At 33.3% G+C, this 19,774-nt stretch overlaps 1 non-coding gene across 1 annotated transcript; it reads left to right on the top strand.

Moving 5' to 3' along the window:
• The first annotated feature begins 402 nt into the window (after positions 1-402).
• Positions 403-533, top strand: LOC150049288 (small nucleolar RNA SNORA33). The gene has a single exon (XR_016539073.1). It is a non-coding gene; the product is annotated as a small nucleolar RNA SNORA33 (small nucleolar RNA).
• The last annotated feature ends 19,241 nt before the right edge of the window (positions 534-19,774 follow it).

Raw genomic sequence — 19,774 nt, 5'->3', positions numbered from 1 at the left:
GATTTGCAATAGAGCAAAACCTTGATACAAAAGGCCATATAGTAGGATGCTAAATGAAACATCTTTAAGATATAGAAACATAAGCCATATAATGAATGATTGCTGTTGTTCAGGTACTATGTTATCTCTCATCTCTTTTGCTGTCCCTTGGTTATCTCATATTATTACAGTATCTCACTTTGTTACCTTATATATCTGTATGTATTTGTATTTGGTTATTTGAAATTGGATAGGGAATGGGGGAAAACAAGATGAGGGATGGGGGTGGGGGGGAGGGAAATGGGGACCAAGACATGTGAAAGGGTATCAATGTATGGGAATTAATGCACCATCTATGTGGCAAATATCATGTAACCCTTCTATTAATTACAATAAAAATATATAAAAAATGAACTGAGAGAAAAGTCAGTTAGTGATTCTGCTTACCTAAACATGTATATGCAAATATTTAGATGAAGATGATAACAGTAGTACCATGATAGGAGCCTTAAAGACAATCAAAATCATTATGGTCCCTTAAAATGGCTACAACGGGGCCGGGAGTTTGGTCTAGTGGTTAAAGTGCTTGCCTAGCATGCATGAAGACCCGGGTTCGATTCCTCGGTACCACATACATAGAAAAAAGCCGGAAGTGGTGCTGAGGCTCAAGTGGTAAAGCTCTAGCCTTGAGAAAGTCCAAGGACAGTGCTCAGGCCCTGAGCTCAAACCCAGGACTGGCAAAAAAAAATGGCTACAACAAGTAAATAAATAAGTAAGTAAATAAATAAATGAATAAATAATGAACTGAATGAAATCCAGATCCCCACCCCCCAAGAAAAATACCATTGTTGATTGAAATCAGGAAAGAAATTTAGAATAAGGAAAATAAATTATCTTGATGAAGGATAAATCAAGGTTGGCAAGGAATGATCAATCTGATATATCGTAGTAAAATTATTGAATTTAATGACAAAGGTAAAAGCATCAAAAGATACAGGAAATATTTCCAATTCCTTCTACAGGTATAATGAACAGATACTCATTTCTAGTTTTTCTTGGTGAACCTAAACTTATTGTTGAGTAAAATTTTCTCCTTTTAATAGCACCTGGAATTTAGAATACCAGATGTGTAATCTCCAGGACCAACAAAATATAAAGATATTAACAATCACATGAAATTTCAGGTGGCAAGAACCAGAAGGGTGCTATGGTGCAATTTAAAGCCAAAAGGCACGTGCCATTTAGTAAACTAATGGAAGTCTCCTATCAATAACAGTTTTCCAATAAGGCAGATAACATTCTGATTTGATGGGCAGGAAATCAATGAATTAAACATATCAGAACTGTTGGAAACAGATGTTGGAGAAAATCAGCAAATGCTGTTGCATACCAGAAAACAAAAGAAAAAGAAACCTGACCAAATGCAATTCTGTTCTGGATTCAAAATTCACCCTTCATCTTCGAATCAGCAATTTAATCATACCCTATCCTTCCTATTATTATGGAAATTTTTCCCTCTCTCATTGTTTTAGTAGACACAGAGTAACTGACATGTATGCAAGGTGCACATATTGCATTATTCATTTCTAACAAAAGTAACAAGTTATGCTTAAAATAAAACATGAGAAAAAAGCAAACCCGTCTTGTTTCTTTTGAGCTTTCACATAATGCATAAACTATCATTAATTTCCTTAGGTGGGGAAGAGATACAAGGCAACAATTTGACTTTGTGGAAAGGGAATGTTCCAGCATGACCTTGATCATAGGATCTAAATTACTATTTTTCTCAAATGTCATGCCTTTAACTTTCAAAGTGTTCTCTCCTATTCTATTGAACATTTTTATCTCTTTGAGCCTAGAAGGTAGAGGGTACATGTGCTCATCCTGCCTGATGAAGACATTGTCATGATTGGACTGGATCAATGTGAACTGTGATAGATTATTTAGATGCCACGGATCCTATATATTATTATGATAGGATTCAGACATGTTAATTCAGCTCTTGAGGGTGGGGAAAGTCTAATGTATGATTGTGCGTGAGGGCTAGCTTCTGAGTAGTGTTCTTGTACTTTCTCAAGGCTATAGCTCTACCATTTCAGCCACAGCATCACTTCTGGCCCTCTTTTTCTCCTGTGTATGTGGTACCAAGGAATAGAACCTGGTTCTTCATGCATACTAGGAATCACTCTACCACTCGGCCAAACTCCTGGCCCCAGAGAGACAAATTTTTACCTAGGAACTTAATGTATAAAATTGCATGTTAAAACTAGTATAGGCATTAATGATATAAAATAGAATGTAAATATTAAAATGTAAAAATATGCTTCACATTACATCAGAAGAGGGCTATATGAATATTTTTGAAGATTATGCTCTTAAATGTTTTCATACTCATTCCTATAGACAGAATTAAAGATGAAAATATTAAGAAGAATATATAGAGTAATTTTTATAATGATCAATAAGGTAATAAAATAGTATGAAAATAGTATAAAAATAAAAAAACAGTATATGATGCTTTTATATCACATTTAATTCTGTAGCTTTTATTTTTATTCTGAATAACTGAATAAAAAATGAATAATCTCAGTGGAATCTTTTGTAAAATCAAATAAATTACAAAGACAAGAGTGAGTATTTGTCCATCTGTGCATTTTGTAGCCATAATGACAAATTGTTGATCTGACACTACAAGCATCATTAAAATCAGAGCCTTGCCAGCTTTGCTTTCATACATGACAGATTATCCTCATCATCTACGGGGGCCCAAATCACTATCCTGCTATTAACTCTTACTTACCTGAATAGGCAAACTTAAGTATATGCACTATCAAAGCCAGCAAGGTTTCAAACTGAAAATAATTCAGCTGGAAGATGGCATTAACTGATGATTGTATCCTGGTATCAGATTAATTTCAAATTTTGTAAATAAATAGAAACCAAAATATGTTACTTTGAATCAGATTTTCTGACACCAAATACATATCAGATCAAACAATCCTGGGGTTGTGGATTTAGGTGTTTTTATTTTTTTCCTATCTCACAATCTTAAATTTAAATTATCAGATTATCAATGTCTTCCTCCACTTTATTTCTCAACTCTCTGGACGAAATATTTTTTTAAGAAATCATAGCAAATAATATAGTAACAATTCAATGAATAAAGTTTCCATTTGACAAATTTTCATGGAGCATACACTATTTCTGGTCATTTACACTTCATTTTTTAAATTTTTTGATGCTAGTATTCTTTTTATTGTAATTAATAGAAGGGTTACATTATATTCTCCAGATAAAAGACTGGGAGTTTATCCTAGTGGTAGAGTGCTTGCCTAGTATGCACGAAGACCCGGGTTCGATTTCTTGGTACCACATGCATAGAAAAAACTTGGAAGTGATGCTGAGGCTCAAGTGGTAGAACTCTAGCCTTGAGAAATGCAGGGACAGGGCTTAGCCCTGAGCTCAAGCCCAGGACTGGCAAAAAAAAAAAGGTGCATCACTTCACAAACATTAATACCCCTTCTCATGGTTTTTTTTTTTTTTACATATTTCCTTCCTCCCTCTATCTACCCTCATCTTATTTTCCCCTCTTGCTTATAAACAAATAAGCAAATGAACATACATACAATATATTAGATAATAAGTTAAGGTACTGTAACTGTAACAATATAACATAACCAAGGGACAACAAAAGAGATGAGAAATACCATAATACATTAAGAACAACAATCACATATTATATAATTCTTGTTTCCATATCCTGGAGATCCTTTCATTTAGCTTCATCCTATATTGTCTTATGTACCTAGATTTTGCCTTATTGTAAACCTCTACAAGGAGAGTCCAAGGTTTATACTAATTATGACAAATGAGGGAAACCATTGAGCCTATGTTCCTTTGAGTCTGGCTTACTTCACTTAATATGATTCTTTCCAAGTCTTTCCATTTCCTTACAAATGGGACTATGTCGTTCTTTCTGATGGCAGCATAGAATTCCATTGTGTACAAATACCACAACTTGTTGATCCAACCATCTACTCAGGGACATCTGCGTTGGTTCCATATCTTTGCCATGGTAAATAGTACTTCAATGAACATAGTTATGCTAGTGGGTTTAGTATGGCCTTGTTTCTGGATGATTGGGTAAATTCCAAGTAGGGGAATTGCTGGGTCATAGGGGAGATCTATGTTTGGTCTTTTGAGGAACTGCTACACTGCTTTCCATTGTGGTTGATCAGCATCTCTGGCCATAAAAGAAATGTGAATCAAAACAACTCTGTGATTCTACCTCACTCCAGTTAGAATGACCATTATCAAGAAATCTAATAACAACACATGCTGGCGGAGATGTGGCTAGGAGGGATCACTACTACGCTTTTGGTCGGAGTATAAACTCATTCAACCACATCCACCTGTGGAACTTTTTTATTTTATTTTATTTATTGTTTTTGTGAGTCATGTGATTTGAACTCGGTCTGGTCACTGTCCCTGAGCTCTTCAGATCATTACTACTGCCCTACCGTTGAGCCAAGCCCCACTTCCCATTTTCTAGGCGTTAATTGGAGTTAAGAGTATCAGGTACTTTCTGCCCTGGCTGGCTTTGAACCTTGATCCGCAGATCTCAGCCTCCTGAGTAGCTAGGATTACAGGCAGAAGCCACTGCACCCAGCCTAAGTAACTTTTTAAACAGCATCCTAGATAGGCTGGGGCATCAGAAACAGGAAAGAAAACACTGTGTTTGGTATCTTGGATATCTTCCAATCATATCTATACTATTATTTGATTAGTGGATGAATAAACCAACAATGCATGATAAGGAATATATTGCTTAGTTTAATGATAAACACAGCCAGGCATGGTGGCTCACTCATGTAATCCTAGCCACTCGGGAGGCTGAGATCTGAGAATCAAAGGTTCAAATCCAGCCAGGGTACAAAAGGACCTGAGAGTCTTATCTCCAATTAACCTCTAGAAAACAAGAAGTGGGGCTTGGTTCATGGGTATGATGGTAGCCTTTAGCTGAAGAGCTCAGGGACAGTGCCCAGCCAAGTTTAAACCCAATGACCCCCCCAAAAATATATATATGAATATGTATATATGCATATATATGTACATAATCATTGAAAGTACAAACTTTCCAGCAGCAAGGAAAATAAATCTGATTGGCAAATCTATCAAAAACAGGTCATTAACTATGAATCAATGGAATTGCTGGCCTATTTGACAATCATATATGATCTTATACAACTACAAATTTTTCTGGAAGTTGTGACTGCAAAAAGGGAAAATGGAAAACGTATTGATCTGGCTGAAAACCAGTCTCCAGCTACTCTTCGAGGGTGAAACATAATAGATACATCTCAGGACTGTGATGGATAGTATTCACTTCAAATCTCGACATTATATGCCTTCCAGATATAACTAAAAAAGAAAAGGAGTTTAAAATGGAAAAAAAATGGAAAGAACACACATAAACAGGAATTGCACGGTTTTTCTCAAATATTTTTTCCTGATTTTAAATCCATTAGATAATCAGAAAAATAGAAATAAATATATGGAAGGAAACATTGGTAAAAAAAGTAGAAAAGACAGAATAGATCTCACAACTAAGAATGTAAATGAATGTTCTATGATTTTATTCTTATAAATACAAAATGTATATGATATTAGTGAAATTAAGGTGATAAAAATAATATCATACATTACTTTCTGTGTAATCAGTCTTGTTCTAAGTACATTGATTTTTAATTATTCATTTAAATTTCAGAAAACCATGAGAAAAATGTAATTATTTGCATTTTGTGAACTGGAAGCTAATCACTAATTACCACTTCCAAAGTACCACAAGAATTATGTCAATAAAACTCTTTCAAAACCTATCGTGGCATCTTGGGGCTAATGATAAAAATGGCAGTCTATTTAACTAGAATAGGTCATTTATACCAAATTTGCAAATGGTACTCAGTGTCTATTGTATAAAATATCATCAGATCCTGAATAGTCCCTGCTCTATCTGACTTCACAAAGACCTTAAATGATACAACATAGCATCTTTAAGCTTTTGGAGAGAGACATAGTTAAACTTCTGAGTTAATGCCCAATTTTTCTGATGCACTGGGCATTGACACGTCTTTCCACTGAATTTATAAAAATCAAAGCGTGTTAGAACCTTAGGTAATTCGGCTTTACAAAGTCTGTAAAGGTTAAAGGCAAGGAATTACTTAAGTATTTAGAAGGGTAAAGGAATGTTTTCTGAGGCAAAGAATTTACTCTAAGTTATTCAAAGGCTTCCTTTTCCTCAGGAGTGCTTAAGTAATTGGATAGATACATGACTGTCTAAATCACTGGCATGAGGTAATGAGGAACCGATGTCACTTCTTTTGAACTAAAAGTATTTTTTTTCCATTTTACTTTGTCAGTTAAAAATGAAATCCTTGACAGAATTGAATATGTGGTACATAAACTAGAACCACAGACAAATTACATTTACAAATACTTCAAGGAAACTAAATTTCCTTATAAAATGAACTATAGTGCCTTTAAGCTACATTTTATTTGACATTATTCCATATTTTTAATTGTACAAAGCTGATATTCATAATTAACAACTAATAACAGAACAAGCAGAATTTTAAATTATTTGCAAATTAGGTACCTTTTTTAGATGCTAACAAGTAAATAGCACTCTACTTAATACATAATACTTAAAGATTATAACGAATTATTTATAGAAGATAGCTAGATGAACGGTATACTTATAAATGGGTATCAGAAAGATAGCTATATATATTCAGGTTACTTGGGGATTAATATGATGAAAGTATTAGTCTGTACTGAAGTTAAACTAATAGAGTATGGGTTGTTGGTAAGATCAAAAGGAATACAGGTTTATATTGACATTGATCATGGGAAAATAATGGGGTTAAAAAAAGGTATAGAAGGGCTGGGAGTTTTGCCTATTGGTAGAGTGCTTGCCTAGCATGCATGAAGATCTGGGTTCGATTCCTTGGGACCACATACTTACGAAAAGCCAGAAATGGTGCTGAAGCTGAAGTGGTAGAGTTCTAGCCTTGAGAAAATCCAAGGACAGTGCTCACGCTCTGAGCGTAAGCCCAGGACTGGCACACAAAAAAAAAGAAGCAAAAAAGCTATAGAAATGTTTATCAATATAAACATAGGTGATATTTAGACAGTTTCTTAAAGGCTTAAATGGAGTGTTGATAAAAACTGAAAACAACAAACTCTGTTTTTTTTTTTAATGCAAAAAATGTTAGAGGCAAACTCTTAAAGCAAAGGTATTTGCAAGCATCCGATGAAGTATTGTTTGCCCTTGCAGGTCTCTTCAGAGACCATATTCCTAACTACTGAAGAATGTGGATTCAAAATTTGAAACAAAATATGATGTGTAATCTAGTGATGCGCTGAATAGAGTGTTCAATGGATGTCAGCTGTAATTTTAGAGACAATTGGTCATATCACAAAATAAAAACTCTACCAAAGCAATGCATTTGCATGCTGTTTATGGAAGCAAGAACCTGAGAAGAAGGCCATGATATATCAATCATATCTGACCAAGTAGGAAATAAAAGCTAAATAGCAAACTGCTCCTCTTGCCCTAAGAGCTTTAGAGAGATTGTGATTATTCACGGATGAGTTCCTTGTATGACCAGTCCTCACAAAAACTCCCTGTTATCCATCATATATGTGATTTGGAGAAAATATTATCTTTTGAGTAAGTTTGGGATTTATGGAATAAACTTCACTGATTACAGATTCGAGTACAACAAATTTCATGTGCAAAGTTACTTTATCCAATAGTGCATAAAGTTGTGAGAATATTGCATCCGGAGAATGTAACTGAAACCCCTCTATACATTACCTCGATAATAAAAACTAAACTAAAATTAAAAAAATACCTCAAAATAATAAAACTTGATATAAATTTTAAAAGGGGAAGGGAAGATTAAAGATATTGAAATGAAAAACACAACAGTAGTGATTTTCAAATTTCTCTTAATATTACTGACTAGTCAATAAAATTTTTACTATATTTTATCCAATCACACTTTGGCAAAATTAAGGACTAATATTTGTAAAATAAATTAAACCAGTCAATTTTCCATGTGTTACTGTGTATTCAAATTATTTGACAATATATTTTCAGAAATTTGGAAGTAAATTCAAGATGATTTACATTTGTAAGATTAAAAAAATCTTTACTTATACTAAATGAATGTGTCATTTTCTTGATTATGAATAAAAATAATGCTAAATAAGAAAAGTAGAATAGTGGAATTATTTTACTTATACAATTTTGAGTTTTGAAGATTAGGACTTCTGATAAATTTAAGATGAACAAAATTAGTATTTTTTAATAAATATTTGTCCTCTAAAATTTTCTTATCCCTTCTGTTTGCCATGTGTGGCAATTTCATATAATTATTAACAGAGCAAATTATTTACTGCATTCCTTGACAAGCACAAACTTAGCTCTTAAGAGAAAGAGTCAAAAAGTATCAAAATATGGAATATACTCTATGGTCAAGCATCTTGGAAGAAGATAAGAGAGGAACTCAGAATTCTATGATGAAACAGGTGACTTTGTCTTGTAATTTAGAGCTATAAAAATTGACCTCACATTATTTTATAGTGTGTTTGCGTGTCGGTGTGTGTGTGATGCACTTTGAACTGAGAACATCATGCACTACTCAGCTTTTTCACTCAAGTTTGCCACTCTACCAGTGTCTGTTCCAATTGTGATTGTTAATTGGAGACAAGAGTATCTCAGTTCTTTATGTCTGGTCTGGCTGATCCTCAATGCTCAAATCTCAGTTTTCTAAGTAGCTAGGATTATGAGTTGCAGTGCCTGGCTAATAAAGCATTATTTATAACATTTATAAAACACATTCAAATATAATTGCACCCCTAGGAAATGCAGGAAACAATGAGAAAAAGGCTATTCTGTTCAGATTTGACTATTTAATTTTAAAACCATAAGAGTTTCTACAACATTTTTAAGAGAATTTCATTAATTAGACCACAAGATGACTCCTCTGGGCTAAAGTCAAGTTCAAGGGGTTGGATAAAGACTTTTCATATACTTAGAGAATAAAAATGACTAGTACTAAACACATAAGCTATATATCATCTGTAAGAGATCTTATTACAAAGGAGTCACATCTGAATTAAGCCCAGGAATTTTATGGAAGAAACTGAGTCTCCTTCATAAAATACGGCAAGGTATCCAATTTTTTGCATATTTTCTATTTCTAGTAATCTACTCTTTGTACTTAAATACTACTCAAGAATTTAATTTAATTTTTCATTAGTGCCATTTCCTTAATTTAAAAATAGTATTTTGTTCCGCTTTTACATTTATCCATAAAGCACAAAAATGAGAAATATTGGGCATTACTTTCAAGTATTAGGATGTGTTTATACATTTTCATCCAGGCTCTATGACTCCAATCTGTAATTCAGGACGCTGAGATAGAGAATTATGATTAGAAGCCACAAAACTGGAAGTGGCTCTATGGCTCAACTGGTAGAACTTTAGCCTTGAGCTGAAGAGCTCAGGGACAGCACCCAGGCCCAGAGTTAAAGTCTCACTACTCACAAAACAAACAAACAACAACAACAAATACAAATAACTAAATAATATAATAAAAATAAAAAGGAAAAATATCCATCAAACAATGTTGCCAAACTTTTCTCAAACAGAAAGCAATGTTCAGTAATATTAATATTATATTTTTTCTGAGCTAATTTTGTTCATCTTAAATTTATCAGAAGTCCTAATTGTCATGACTCAAAATTGTGTCTGTATTTAGACATAGGACATGTGATGGATGATTAACTTTAATTGATGGTTTACTACATGTGGGCCCTGATTTCATCTTCCTAACTGGACATTCAACACAGAGACATCCAAGCATAAGTTTTCAGGGAAAGGCCCAGGTGAGGATAAATCAAGACCGTGGCCATCTGTAAGGCAGGAGTGTCCTGAGGACATCCATACCTAGTGGCATCTTAATCTTGAATGTCTACCAAGCTGTGAGGAAATACATTTCTCTAATTTTGTCTACTCAGTCTGCATTACTACTTTGTTATAGCAGATCTGGCACACTAATTTATCCCTGAACAACTGGTCTTGCTGTTCAAAGAAATTACATCCGATCAATTTGCTGCAAACAATGAATTAGCAAATTAGCCTTGAGGGGAAACCTAGGATTGGGTTCCTGCAAGTCACAGATTTTCATCGGTAGATCGATAAATCACATCATTTGTATATGTTTCTATTTAAAGACATCTTACTTGATATATATTGTTGATTCATTAACATTCAATTCAAGGCCAAGAGAGCACTACAACTTATTTGGGAACAAAGCTCATCCATCATGAGTTGTCTCCAAGAGACTCTCACAAATAGTTCCTATTAGAAGAGCTAGACAGAATTCAGCAGTAGGCTTGCAGGACCCTTTTTACACATCAAAGGAGACAAAAGATACTATGCAAATGTGAAAAGGTAAAGCATGAAAAGGATACCTGTTACCTGTTTGCAAAATAGTAGCTGGCACATGGAATCAGAGATGATGATCTTGTCCAAGCTCAGCTTCCAATGTGCCCAGTAGGGGTGGGTGATGCTTTAGTACCATGAACATACCAATAAATTACTTTTCACAAGGTGTCAGATAAGTGTCACTTTCATACTGCTGTGCATCAGTCATCAGAAACTTTCTGCCTGTGTCACTTTATAATGTCTGTATTACAAATTCATTTTTATAATTTTTTCTACTACTCTTTGAATAGATGTCCTTTAGTTCTTTCCCTCACTCCCCACCCAGTTGTGGGACTCGAACTCTGGGCCTGGGAGCTGTCCCTGAGCTCTTCAGCTCAAGGCTGTCGCTCTATCATTTAAGCCATAGCACTACTTCTAGTTTTCTGTGGTTAATTGGAGATAAGAGTCTCACAGACTTCAGTGCCCGGGTTGGCTTTGAACCACAATCTTCAGATCTCAGTCTCCTTGATTAGCTAGGATTACAGGCATGAGCCACCTCGCCCAGCTGTCCCTTAGTTATTCATGGTTTTGTTTTGTTTTCTCTTTTGGTGCGAAAGTAATCTTGAATAATCCAACTTCCAAGCATCACTTCTTTGTGATTTTTAAATCAGGAATAACTTTCTTTCTTTGGATTCAGTCCAATTGTTATTTGCAACCCATGTATCGTTATCTTTCCTGTCTAATTGAAGCTTTCTATGGATAACAGTATCTTGTTTATCAGCATATCTTCAACCACTCTGTTAGGTCTAATTCTTGTTAAGGTTTAATGTATTAAAAAAGTTTTAAAAAAGTCTAAACATGAGAGTTTAAAACATTTACTTGATTAGATTTGTCCTATAAATATAATCAAATATCACTATTTTTACTGGTTGTTGCAAACTGTCTTAGCCCATGCCTTTTATATTCACAAATGTTTTTTTCTATGCATATGATTAGACCCGTTGTTTATTTTTTGCTTCATCTTATTTGTTTTAATTTGCAAGTAGCTATATCTACAAACTAGAGAAAGCTTAAAAGATATGCATTATAAATTAAAGCCATTTGAATCTCCAAATATTTAGAACAGGACAATATTCTTTCCTGGCATATGCAGAGAGAACTATATTATCTTCCTATTTTCATCATAAACCTTGCTTTGTAAATGAGTTTATGCTTTAAAATGCATATAATTTTGTCCTCAAAATTACACATTGTTAGCTCAGATAACTGTGTGGAATAACCTTTTAAAAAAATGATCAGAATTCCTGGGCATCATCCAGAAAAACCAATTAAAAATAGCATAAGTGGGAGTGGAGGAATAAGGGGCCCATAAAGTTAGGCTGCTAAAACCTTTGCCACAGGGAACTGAGGTATTAGCTTCATTTAAGAACATTACATATCTTTAGGACAATCACCTCAGAAAGTCTTTCTCCTAAATACCTGCTAAAGAAATGCTTTATTTTCATTATAGTTCGTTTGTATTGATTTAACACTGCATTACCTTAGAGGGTTTTGATACAGTATATTGAATTCATAGAATTATAGAAATTAGAAATGTGAAAGGCCAGTTGACTCATCCTGCTCAACTCATTAGTGGACAATTATTTGGTGTAATGTATTATATAGTGTTTAGTCAAGATTTAGATTAGTTAAGCAATTGTACATTTGGGAAATAATCTCAAGGATAAGAAAGCTCAGAGCACATATTTTTAATAATTATCATTTAAGTAGATGTGTTTAACCATGTTCTAGCTATTGAGATTTTAAAGCATGGGTCAGTTTCTGTAGTATTTGAATAGTTTCTTATATGGAACATGGAAAAGCTACCTACAGTAAAAATAATATCAAATTAAATAGAGCTTGTTACAGCTCAAAACAGGCTAATTTTTAAATGAAAACATGATTATTAGAAAAAAAATCAAGCCTAGATTGTAATAATTTAAAATGTGGTATGTTTAAACAGATCTTTTTCACCAGGGCTATTATTTTTCAAAAGTTTGAATTACTCATTATCTTGCTTATTTTCATTTTTGTTGTTGCTGTTTGTTTTTTTTAATATTTTAATTTTATTTTTTGTTTGGGGTGCTGTATAAAGGGCATGCAATTGCATTCATCAGTAGTAATGTACTGGATGCATTAGTTCTTGAACACTGTTACACTTTCCTGTGTTTTCTCCATTTCTCCTCCCCTCACCCCCTTCCATTCCTCAGGTTTTCCCCTTACCTTCCCATTTTCAAATAAACAAATAAATAAACATATATACAATATACCAAGTACCAATGTCAGATACAGTAACAGCATGAGATAAGCCTCAAGGGGAAAAGAAGAATAATGAAATAACTTCACCTAATACATTTATTTATTAATATGCACCATAGAATCTTCAAACTTTTTCAAAGCAATCATCACAAAATTTCCACAATGACATATTCAAGATCTTTGCTTTAGTAAGAAAATTGAATAAATTTACTATTCCTTGTGTAGGCCTAAGTGAGTCTGTGAGTATGAATACTGAGTTACAAACTATTATGTCTATTTTCTGGAATGGCCTAGAAGCTGAAATGGGGAAAATGAGAGCTACTCGGGTCCAGAGGCAATCAGTTCATTCTGAAATAGACCCTACTTCATATCATTGACACAATATCATAATTAAAGTCTTCTTCTGTCAGAAATTCATTTCAGAAAGAATTTTTGTTAGGTATAAACTTTTCTAACTCTTAATTTTAAATTGTTCCAAATGAATGCCCTTAATGTAATTTGGCTCATTTAATTCTTTATTCTTTCTTGAAGAAATAAAAGACTTTAAGCAATAGAAATTTTACTGCTTTTTTCAATTTTATTTTCCATTGCCCACACATTTTATTGTATTTTTAACATAGACTTTGAAAAGTCATGCATTTGGTGAATTTATGCTTCATATCTGCTTCCTACTCATACATATCTAATGATTGCATGAAAATTAATAAACTAATGACATTTGCAGGGAAGTGGATGAATCTAGAGCAAATCATGTTGAGTGAGACAAGTCAAGGCCAAAGGGACAAAAGGAGCATGGTATCCTTAATATGTGGCTATTAGATCCAAACAATACAAAAGCAAGGACTCATTATTCGCTTACCCAATGTTATGAACATGGTATTGGAAATATAAAAATTTGTGACTCTGTAGATATAATGTCTTAATACATAGATTAATATGTACCTATGATATACAAACCCTCAGCCTAATTTCAATTATGTCCTAAAATCTACATGCCAGTGTTTGTATATAGAAATTCCCTTCTTGAATACTTGTTCATTAAATATGTCATTTGAAATATGATGTAAAAATCAATGTTAATAAATTCTTTAATAAAAAATTAAGTGCAATTTAGTGATTACTTTGACTAAGTCTACCTCAAGTTAAATTGAGTTGCACAAACATATCTTGTTTTATATCATGTTTTTCTCTCACTTAAAAGTCAGTATTAACTATGCAACTAATGCATTTCCTCTGACATGCATGTGACTCATCTTTTTAATCACCTCCTCAAACTTGCAGGTGAATACTAATTTTATTTTTATGTTACCTCATATTTTCATGTAAAATATATTTTTCCAGAGTTCCTATAATGAAATGTAGGAGAAATATCTGGCTATTTTGGTTTACACCTTTGTATAAACATCTTTGTCATACCTCTGATGTCCCAACAATTATTAAGTGATTCACTCATTACCATAGCACATTTCCAACCTTACTTATATCAAGAAAATTAATGGGTTAATAAATCTCATATAATACTGATTTTCATAAAGCATGAAAATTCAACGTGTGCAGGAGTGGATTGGAAATTTTAACAGGAGATTCTGAATATATCCATTACCCTCTGAATGATCAGAAGTTCATTAACACTAAGAATGAAGAATCAATGGAAACAAGTACAAAACAAATAAATAAAGCAAAACAAACAAAAAGACATTGAAAAGAAGTTGCCAGCCTGGCATCTGTGGTTCATGCCTGTAATCCTAGCTACTCAGTAGGCTGAAACATGAGGGTGATGGTAGAAAGCCATCCATGAAATAAATATTTGAGACACATATCTCTAATCAGTCATAAAAAAAGCCTAAAGTTATGCTGTGGCTTATGAGGCAGAGCAACTAGTCTTGAGCAGAAGGAGTTCAGGGACAGTGTCCAGGCCCTGAGTTCAAACACCGTACAGAAACAGAATAACAGAATAAAGGAAAAGAAAAAGAATAGGAAAGGAAGAAGGAAGGAAGGAAGGAAGGAAGGAAGGAAGGAAGGAAAGAAGGTCATTGCCAAATTGCCATTTGTTAATATTAATGATTAATGGCAGGTGGTTTAACATGTTAGCAAGCTTTCATTTGTGCAGACTGCCCTCACAGGCTCTTTGCTTGTGCTGTCCTCAAACCATGATCCTGCTGATTTTGCCTCCTGCATAGCTAGGACTTCAGGCATGAGTCTGAAAAAATATATGCCATAAAATAAGAGTTTTAAATAAAAATTTGAATGGTATGGGTAGGATGTGAAGAGGAAGGGGTTAGACAAGCAGAAAGAGGAAATGGGAAGAATGCAGTCATAATATTCAGTGAGTATCTTGAAATTAAGAAAATTGAAGAGAGTAGGTTGGAAAGTAAAAGGAAGAATGATGAAAAGGATAGCACTAATCAAAGTTCATTTTACTGATTTGTTAAATGGTAGCTAACTTATAAAATTCCTTAAGAGAATAATATTAGATTTCAAAAGTTTTTAATCATGTAAAGGGGAAGGTATTGAGTCCATAAAGTTACTCATATTTGAAATTGAATTACTAACTTAAAAAAATAAGTGTACTTAACTTAAAATGAAACAAAATTGATTGCTAACTCTCACTGGCTACAATAATCACAAATGAAAATAAATACCTGGAAAGGTGATAGTTTAAAAATAAGCATACAATGTTTTAAAAATTCTTGAATTTTATATAGTAATTTTTGAGGAACAATATACAAGAATAAAGGAAACTAATTGTTATCTGGTATATTGAATATATGCTTATTTGGTAATTTGAAATAGGGTAGGGAAGGGGGGAAAAAGATGGGGGCGGGAGTGAGGGGAGGGAAATGGGGACCAAGACATGAGAAAGGGTATCAGTGTTTGTGAAGTAAAGCACCTTCTATCTGTTGAATATAATGTAACCCTTCTATTAATTACAATAAAAATATATGAAAAAAGCTCAATTGTAAAAGATCTATAAACATGAAACTCAGGAAAGTAGAATAAGACAATCCTTTATACTTTTCTCAAATACAAGACATAAGCTTGTTTTAAAGTGAATGTAAAAAAAAAAAACTGAAGAAAAACATTTAGATGATAAAATCAGTACCACAAACAGCCACATTGAGTCTATCCTTAAACCCATCTTGTCTGAAGTTATAAACAAATCTACAGCAGCTGTCTAAATCAATGGTTCATTAAGAACCTTTTAAAAAGAAATCAATGTACTTTAGAATCCCCCACCCCAAGCCATCTTTCTTCTTCACTGAAAATACAGAGGCCACTTGAGGAGGTCCTTTGAAGTCTTCTCTGAGCACACTTTTATTTATGTATTCCCTGGGTACTTTGTCACTTGCTATTTCAATTTCTGCTCTGTATAACTCCCATTGTGAGATTATAAACAGAAGATTCCACAGCTCCTGAATTCAGATTTAGTTATTTAGTTTTCTTACATTTTTTTTTAGAGAACATTGATTATTTAAGGAATTAAACTGAAAACAGTATTCTCTATCCACAAATGAAATAGAACAATATCTACTCTGACTGAATAATTGCAAGAACAAATCTTGCCATTTGGTAGATATAAAAAAAAGTTCTACTTTAAAAAACTTTATATTATTATTGTTATTAACCATTTACGATTAACCACTATATTCAACAATATTTCATTTACTACAAAAGTGCTAGAGATCAGTGTTATATACTGATGCTTTATCATGAATAAATGTACTTCAAATGAAATGTTTTGTTTTAATGATCCCTGTAGCAAAATGAGTAATTTAATAATTAAACCAAATTTAATTATTTTCTCTTGAAGCAGACCAAAAATTTGTAAAGGCACTGAAAATAATTCATTATGCAAATAGGTTACACATTACATTATTAATTATTTAGAGATAAAATTTAAACAAAACCCAGTTACTGTTTTAACCAAATTACTCACTGTGATGTGCAATTTTCAGCACTATTTACTTAGGACAGTTTATCATCCCTCCAGAGACAGCAGCGCACATTTGTAAGGGAGTCCAATATGTCTTTTTCCTGATTGTCAACTTCCTAGAGATTGGAGACAACTTCGATCAAGCGTTAATCTAGTTTCTTCCTCAATGACTTCACTTATTCTGGAATTTTGACATATGTAATATCAAATACTATGTGTTTTTTCTTTCTGAATTATTTCTTTTTTTTTTTTTTTTTTTTTTTTGCCAGTCCTGGGCTTGGGCTCAGGGCCTGAGCCCTGTCCTTGGACTTTCTCAAGGCTAGAGCTCTACCACTTGAGCCTCAGCACCATTTCCGGCTTTTTTCTATGTATGTGGTACCGAGGAATCGAACCTGGGTCTTCATGCATGCTAGGCAAGCACTTTAACCACTAGGCCAAACTCCTGGCCCCTTTCTGAATTATTTCATTTATCTTAATATTTAAATGTTCATCCCCCTTTCCATTGTAGAATGTACTGTTTTTGTTCTCCATCAGATGATGATCATTTTTATTATTTCTAATTCTAGTTATTATGAATAATACTGCTAATTAAGAATAATATACTGGAGGTTCATGCCGTGGCCTAGTGATAGAGTGCTTGCCTACCATGCATGAAGCCCTAGGTTCCATACCTTTGTACCACATAGACGGAAAAAGCCAAAAGTTGTGCTGTGGCTCAAGTGACAGACTGCTAGCCTTGACAAGTCCAAAGATAGTACTCAGACCCTGAGTTCAAGCCCCAAAACTGGAAAAAAAAGAATATACTAGAAAGAATAATATACTGGAATGTGAACTGCACATGCATATTGAAGTATTGTTACAGCTAGGTTTCATTTGTTTTGCTTCTATGCCTAGAAATGCAAGGATGAGAATATATGAAAGTTATTTATCTTCACTTATTGAGATATTTGTGGATGTTATTCTTAATTTATTAATAGAATGTACTGAACTTATTTTCATTTATCTGATCAAATATGCTTTCCTAAAATAAATCTCACTTGTCAATATGAGATTGTCATTTAATATGCTGAACACTTTATTAATTTATCCAGCATTTTTTTAAGAAATCATACCCCTGTATTTTTGGGAGATAAGGGATATTTTTCTATTTCCTGTCTGGCTCAGCACTTTGGCAACACTTGTTTTCTGTAAAAAAATATACTTTACAGTTGCTGTTTATACAAGTTATACTTGTCAGCTTCTATACTTATAAACTTCTATTACTGTTTATTCCTTTGGTAAAGTTGGATGACATCAAGTCTCAGTTTTGCTAGTGTATGGCCAGTTTCCATCTGTGCAGAATTTCTCTCAATTCCTAAAACTTACAGATTTCTTGGCTTTTGTTGAGTTTTGTTTTGCATACGTTCAAGAAAATGCCTTCCACATTCAGTTAGGAAACCAGTCTAAAATCCCACGATAACCTCATTTTCTCATTATGTGGAGCCAGAAAGCAAGACAGAACTGAGAGCTTAAAGCTTTCTCAGATATTTTCTGACAACAGACTTGGAACTCCATGTGCAAATCTGTGGTATAGATAATAGTTTCTCAATGCCAAAATATGTTGTGGAGCATTTCATTGAAAACATATTGAATTTTTGTCTGCTCCCAATCTCTTTCTTTGAAGTTTGAGGCTAGAAAGTATGCCTATAAATATTTTTCACATCATCCCTATCATAATGACTTTAGCCTCAGGTAAATTCTTGGGGAAAGGAGTTAATGACATAGCCTGTGGGCTGATCTTTCAGGAAGTTGCCAGATATACCAAGTAAGGCTTTCTTTTTTTTAATGAAGCCAATAGACATCATAAAAGCACTCTAACACTCTCTTTTTAAAAGAATTATTATGTAACAGTAATAAACTCCTTACTGTCTTCAGTAACAAGCTAATGAATGAATAGAATAAGCATCACTGTTAAAATGGGGCTAGAAGTTTGGCCTAGTGGTAGAGTGCTTGCCTAGTATGCAAGAAGATCTGGGTTCGATTGCTAGGTATCATCTAAATAGAAAAATGCTAGAAGTGTTGTGGCTCAAGTGGTAAAGCTCTAGCCCTGAGAAAGCCCAAGAACAATGCTCAGGCCCTGAGTTCAAGGCCCAGCACTGGCAAAAAAATTGTATAGATTTTGAATTCTTTGAAAGTGTTAATATTTCTAACCGTGTGGATGTGGAAGTCACATTGAACATTTTGAGGAAATAAACTTCCACATGACAGATCCTGCTATATGTAACAACACAGGAGAAAGAGTTTGGATTATTTTTTTGTAGCAGACTGATTCATCTGCCTTCTAACCATCATCATTGCCTAGCAAGTGAAATGTTAAAATACTCATTACATAATAATTATGCCTATAACTTAGACTTGAATTAATGTTATAGATGGAAGTGAATGATACCACAAGTATCGTTTCCAACATATTAATAGCTGTTAACAATGGTTGCTACACTATATGGTATTTGATTCTGAAGAATAGCTAGACTCAAGAAAGTCAAAGCATAACTTATTTATTTTAGCAATAGAACAAAGTTACTATTATGACTTTAAAGTTAATTATTAAATGTAAAATCTTATATCTTCTCAAACTAAAGTTTTGTAATTAATGTTCTATTAACTATAAATAAGTCTAAATTGAAAATTAGGTGGAATATTGTTCTCTTATTGTGATATTGTTATTATATAGGAAGTGATGAAAGGACCTACTTAATTAAATATTTTAGGACTTTTCAGTAAAAATGTGTAAAAATTGAAATAAAATAAAATCTTAAGAAAACCTTCATGACTTATCCTTAGATTATCATAAAATGTTCAAGACAATTTATTGGGTTCTTTAATTATTATTCTTAAATTTCTTCTGTTTTTATTTTAGGAGACATAGCTTTTTAGCATGCTGATAATAATCATGAAATTGCAATGATAGATCACTGTAGAAGGATTTTTTACATAAGAATTATTGGTCCTTTAGATCATATTAAAGTGTTTTTTGCATTTGTATGTAAATAACAGTCTTTAAAATGATGCAAGTACAAGGTCAA

This window comes from Megascapheus bottae, chromosome 20 (genome assembly GCF_031878675.1).
Source record: "Megascapheus bottae isolate mThoBot1 chromosome 20, mThoBot2.hap1, whole genome shotgun sequence".
NCBI classification, from domain to species: Eukaryota; Metazoa; Chordata; class Mammalia; order Rodentia; family Geomyidae; genus Megascapheus; species Megascapheus bottae.
Note: the sequence above shows the minus strand (reverse complement) of the source record. Positions and strands in the feature narration are given on the sequence as shown.